Source organism: Lolium rigidum, chromosome 3 (genome assembly GCF_022539505.1).
Source record: "Lolium rigidum isolate FL_2022 chromosome 3, APGP_CSIRO_Lrig_0.1, whole genome shotgun sequence".
NCBI lineage: Eukaryota > Viridiplantae > Streptophyta > Magnoliopsida > Poales > Poaceae > Lolium > Lolium rigidum.
In genome coordinates this window covers 31,619,709-31,626,260 of record NC_061510.1, presented here as the reverse complement: position 1 = coordinate 31,626,260, position 6,552 = coordinate 31,619,709, and positions in this window count along the sequence as shown.

Genomic DNA, 6,552 nt, shown 5'->3' with positions numbered 1-6,552 from the left:
TGTGGCACTATAGTTATATGGTGAGAGAGTATTGTTGTATCTTACCTAAGATACAACGCTTGCATGAAGTCATAAGCAAAAGCAACATGTAGACCAATCCTATGCATGTATTAGGCCAAAATCATTAAATTAAGTTAAAATCCTATGAGACAATGCATTGTGGTGGTCGGTTCTTAGACAACTCCACTGCCTAGGATTACGTGCTAAGAGACAATGCATTGTGTAAGGCCTAATAGGACAATTATTAGTTTGAATAAAAAATTAATACTTCAGTCTACTAGATAGGGGTTTAAGATCAGGTGGATGAGTTTCTTCATTTTCTTCTCTTTTAAGTTCTTCAAAAGTAGTGTTCCGTAAATCCTCTCGTGGAGAAGCGTCATTAAAATGAGTATCAAACTCCAACTTCTCTTGATCGTTGAAACACTATCATTATTTGTACTACTCCTTTCTAGAGCGTGTTCAGGAGTTCCCAAATGAATAGCAGCTAACTCCGGAAGTATATCACTTTCCTTAGTATCAATTGACTTTTGATAAGGTTGATTCTTTAATTTAGAAAAGTTAAAGTGAATTTCATCTTCCCCAAACTTAAGAGATATGACCTCACTCTTGTGATCATTCTTTGCCCTGGAAATAACTAGAAAAGGTCTACGAAAATAATATGGAAAAATGGGTCACGAGGCATATCAATAACAATAAAATCAATGGCATACATATAGGGTTCAACAAAAGCATAAACATGCTTAATTAACCCAAGAGTTACTTTCACGGTTCTATTCGAAAGTAAACAGTTGCATTTGTACAAAATGAATTATATTAAAAGATAGATGCATAGAATATGGAATGATATTGATAATTTTGTTTAAACCGGTATAAGAGGACCCTCCAAAGTAGCATGATTTAAGGTCCATTACCATACTTACCTTCGACAATTAACATGGGGTGCTTCAGGTTCTATAAGATCCTTTAGTACACAAAATTTGACATATCACTTCTCTCCAAAAGTGTATTCATGAACATTCTTAATGATCTTGCTTATTTAGCTTTCTTGCTTTCTAAAAGGGATAAAAGAATGATTCATGATAGATATCAGGCTGCTGCTAGGCCCCGGTGAAATGGGCAAGCAGGACAAAAAATGTTATGCAAGTTCTTTTAGGTAGTACACATAACTATATTCGGTTCACGCACCTACACATAACTGAATTAGAGATGAGTGCTATGTTAGTTGGATTGCATTACATGATCAATATCATCCATACATTACCCCACTTCTGCCTTATGCCTACAATTTTAGCCACTGAAAGTTTCACATTACTTCTACCGGTGAAAACAGAAAATCTGCTACTTTTAATTAGTGTTTGATTTTACTGCTTTGAATCAACTATTATAGAATCACCACTTGCTTTGTGAGTTTATTGATATATGGGCGTTATTGAGAGTGACTTCTCAATTTCTAAGGTCTTATTGGTAATCTTTTGTTCCCCTTGTGTTGTGGGTATACTTCATGGGTATGCCAACTATGTGGTCTACATCCGGCAAGCCCGGGTGGCCCACAGATGGTGGTGGTGGCTTATGGTCCACCGGGAGGTTCAGTTGTTGTTGATAGAAGATTGAGAAAGTCCACCCTATGTGTGGCTATAGAAGAAAAATACTATCGGATGACTCCTCAAGACCGTCATTATTTTTTCTTTATCCGCACTTGAAAGATCGGACTCAACAATAAGGCCTTTCACAATGGTAGTCTCTTAGCACGGTATCATAAACAAAATGCTTATGTGGCACTATAGTTGATATGGTGAGAGAGTGTTGTTATATCTTATCTAAGATAGAACGCTTGCACGAACTCATAAGCAAAAGCAACATCTAGACCAATCCTATGCATACATTAGGCCTAAATCATTAAATTAAGTTACAATCCTAAGAAACAATGCATTGTGGTGGTCTTTTCTTAGAGAACTCCACTGCCTAGAGGATTACGCGCTAAGAGACAATGCATTCTGTAAGGCCTAATAGGACAATTATTAGTTTGAATAAGAAATTAGTACGTACTTCAGTCTACTAGATAGGGGTTTAAGATCAGGTGGAGGAGTTTCTTCATTTTATTCTCTTTAAAGTTCTTCAAAAGTAGTGTTCCGTAAATCCCCTTGTGGAGAAGCGTCATTAAAATGAGTATCAAACTCCAACTTCTCTTGATCATTGAAACACGATCATTATTTGTACGACTCTTTCTAGAGCGTGTTCAGGAGATCCCAAATGAATAGCAGCTAACTCAGGGAGTATATCGCTTTCCTTAGTATCAATTGACTTATGATAAGGTTGATTCTTTAATTTAGAAAAGTTAAACTGAATTTCATCTTCCCCAAATTTAAGAGATATGACCTCACTCTTGTGATCATTCTTTTCCCTGGAAATCACTAGAAAAGGTCTACGAAAATAATAGGGAAAAGGGAAATGGGTCACGAGGCATATCAATAACAATAAAATCAATGGCATACATATAGGGTTCAACAAAAACATAAACATGCTTAATTAACCCAAGAATTACTTTCACTGTTCTATTCGAAAGTAAAACAGTTGCATTTGTACAAAATGAATTATATTAAAAGATACATGCATAGAATATGGAATGATATTGATAATTGTGTTCACATCACAAAACCGGTATAAGAGGACCCTCCAAAGTAGCATGATTTTAGGTCCATTACCATACTTACCTTCGACAATTATTGAACGTGGGGTGCTTCAGGTTTTATAAGATTCTTTAGCACACAAAATTTGACATATCATTTCTCTCCAAATGTGTATTCATGAACATTCTTAATGATCTTTCTTATTTAGCTTTCTTGCTTTCTAAACGGGATAAAAAATGATTTCTGATAGATATCAGGCTGCTGCTAGGCCCCGGTGAAATGGGCAAGCAGGACAAAAAGTGTTATGCAAATTCTTTTAGGTAGTACGCATAACTATATTCGGTTCATGCATCTACACACAACTGAATTAGAGATGAATGCTATGTTAGTTGGATTACATTACATGCTCAATATCAGCCATACATTGCGGAGGTTGATCATGAGGTGCCAGCAGATTTTGTTGATTTCCTCACCATGCACGTAGAGATCCGTGAGAGCAATGTTCACGAGCAACTTCAAGATGATCTCGTCGAGCATATGTGGAGGATCAAAGGATTATCAGCAAATGTCGCGGCACCTTGATCTAGCCCCATTTATTACATTTGTTTAGTTGTTTTATCGTTTGTTCTATTTTAATTTGAAAACAATCTTGGCAAACATATTTATTCGTATGCTACATTTAATAAATGGTTGTGTTTTCGAAAACACTAAAAAATGTTTGGGGACGATATTTGGGAGACGCGGTTGGGGAGCGACGTTCCTCAAACACGACACGAACGAAACACGTCCCCCAAACGCTCAATCCGGATACGTTTGCGGAACGCTCTGGAGGACGCGGCTGAAGATGCTCTTAGTGAATCACCTAGAGGCTCGGCTCTGAATGATGGTGTGCAGGGTCAGTGGGCCAGCTCGTGTAAAGCTTAGCCCATAAAATTTATGGAACCAAAATCTGCTGAAAAGACACTTACCGTGAATTGAAGTGTGAACTTTGAAACATCATCAAGTGGAGTGAGCTTGGGCCTGTTTCTTTAGTTCCCAACCAAGTTCAGCAGTAATTGTCAAGTAGCCGAATGACAGAATGATCCTAACAAATATATACTTGCGTCCCCCTGAAGAAAAAAGAAGAGCCAATATTTTGCGCCAGAGGTCCTAAGGGTGATTTCTTTTGGGCTTCTAGGACAGCTTCGAGGTGGTGCACAGCTGAAGCCCAAAAGAAATTTCCAGCTTCTACCTAGCTTATTCCTACCGAGAAGCCTAACTTCCTTCTATACCCAAAAACTGGTCGCGACCTACTTCTCGAGAGTTTCCCGAGCTTCTGCGCTCTAAACCGAATCGGTACGCTGAGCTGCCCCTATGGTTAACTCAATTTACGGAAATATGCCATTCCGAAGGAAACGTTTGGACGGACAAGTCAAAAGGAAAGTTCCTCCGACTCGCATCACTCCCATGGCTGTTTTGTGTTGCCGCCGCCGTCGCTTCTCGCCGGACCCACCGCCTGCTCCGCCGCCCCAGCAGCGCACGCCCAGCCACCTTCCCTGCCGCATCCGCTACTCGTTCTAGCGCCCAGCAGATCCCGCCAGCCTCTCCACCGGCAGATCGGCGTCCAGGACGAGCTAGCCACTTCGCCCCGCCGGTTGACCGTCGCCGTCGAACTCCCGAAGCGCGACCTCCCCTACCAGCGTGATACCTCACCCCCCACCTCGACCCTGCTTCCTCGAGCTCGTCAGTGCCGCGAATTTGGAGCTCGTACTCTACATCGGTACAGTGGGAATCGATTTGCCGGTAGTTGAAGCAATGCAGTGTACGAATTTGGAGCTCGTTCTCCAGGGATCACTTGAAGCAATACCGTGAGAAGAGATTTGCCTGTAGTTCTTTTTTTTCGAATGATTTGCCGGTAGTTCAAGCAATGCGGTGCACAAATTTGGAGTTCTATACTGAAGTATTTTTTTATTTGTGTATGTACTCAAATTGTACTACACAACATGTTTCACACCCAAAAAATCTAGCCTACAGATGTCACCATCACTTATTAAAGCACTTAAATATGCTAAATATGGGGGTATTATAGATATTTTACAACTTAACACATCAAATAAGCCAAATGTTAGAAGCCCAAAAGAATGGGAGAAACCAATTTGTAGTAGCTTCTTCCCACCGCAGTTTCCCCCCCAACATTTTCTATAAGCTAGCATATGCAGAAGCACAAGCCCAAAAGAAGTCACCCTAAAGCCAAGTGGAAGAGTCCATGAAACATGTTATGGTCACTAAGACTGGGAAGAACAATCAGGAGGATGAGAAAGGCAGATGTTCAGACAAGGTGTGTTTTTTCCAGCAGCATCCTGGTCTGATAGTCTCATGCAGTAGCTGTTACGCCTATGCGTAGTTATCAACCTGAAGGTACCTCGCTCGACTACAGTAACTGGTCTTCTTCCTCCACATAACCGGGCTGATCCAAGACCTCTCCGTCGGAATAGCCGGCCGGAGTAGGTTGAGGTGACGCGCCGGAGTAGATAGGTTAGGTTTTTCTTGTAGTTTCCGGCTCTATGCCGTGTTCTGGGCGTTTGCCATGTAGTGGTGGTGGCGGGCCGGATCGACGCCAGATCCAGGGCCTTGTAGGGCTGCTCCTACTGATGCTTGAGCTCATATGGGTGGAGATCAGCGGAAGAAGAAGCAGAGCCACCCTCTTCAATAAATCGGCGGTGGATCTCTGTTGGCGCTGTGGAGTCCAAGATGAGATCCTTCTCCTGGCCGGCTGATGACCCACAAGTATAGGGGATCGCAGCAGTCTTCGCGGGTAGTAAAACCCAATTTATTGATTCGACACAAGGGGAGACAAAGAATACTTGAAAGCCTTAACAGCGGAGTTGTCAATTCAGCTCGCACTGAAACAGGACTTGCTCGCAAGAGTTTATCGATAGTAACAGCTTTATAGCGATAGCAGTAGTAAAATAACAGCAGACAGAGTAACAAAGACAAGCAGTAGTGATTATAGTAAACAAGCAGGATTAAAATATCGTAGGCACGGGGACGGATAACGGGCGTTGCATGGATGAGAGAAACTCATGTAACAATCAAGCGTGGCATTTGCAGATAATATAAAACGGTGTCTAAGTACAAAGCAATCAATAGGCATGTGTTCCAATTATAGTCGTACGTGCTCGCAATGAGAAACTTGCACAACATCTTTTGTCCTACCAGCTAGGTGGCAGCCGGGCCTCAAGGGAATCTATCTGGATATTAAGGTACTCCTTTTAATAGAGTACCGGAGCAAAGCATTAACACTCCGTGAACACATGTGATCCTCACATCACTACCATCCCCTCCGGTTGTCTCGATTTCGCTCACTTCGGGGCCATTGGTTCCGGACAGCGACATGTGTATACAACTTGCGGGTAAGACCATAAACAATGAATATCATGATGAAATAATAACATGTTCAGATCTGAGATCATGGCACTCGGGCCCTAGTGACAAGCATTAAGCATAACAAGTTGCAACAATATCATCAAAGTACCAATTACGGACACTAGGCACTATGCCCTAACAATCTTATACTATTACATGACCAATCTCATCCAATCCCTACCATCCCCTTCAGCCTACAGCGGGGGAATTACTCACACATGGATGGGGGAAACATGGCTGGTCGATGGAGAGGCGTCGGTGGTGATGATGGAGATGATCTCCTCCAATTCCCCGTCCCGGCGGAGTGCCAGAACGGAGACTTCTGGCTCCCGAGACGGAGTTTCGCGATGTGGCGGCGTTCTGGAGGGTTTCAGGCGACTTCGACTTCTCTCTGTGCGTTTTTAGGTCGAGGGCGATAAGTAGTCCGAAAGAGGGCGTCGGAGGCCAGCCGAGGGCCACACGCTAGGGCCGCGCGCCCCCTCCCGGGCCGCGCCGCCCTAGGGTGTGGGGCCCTCGGGCC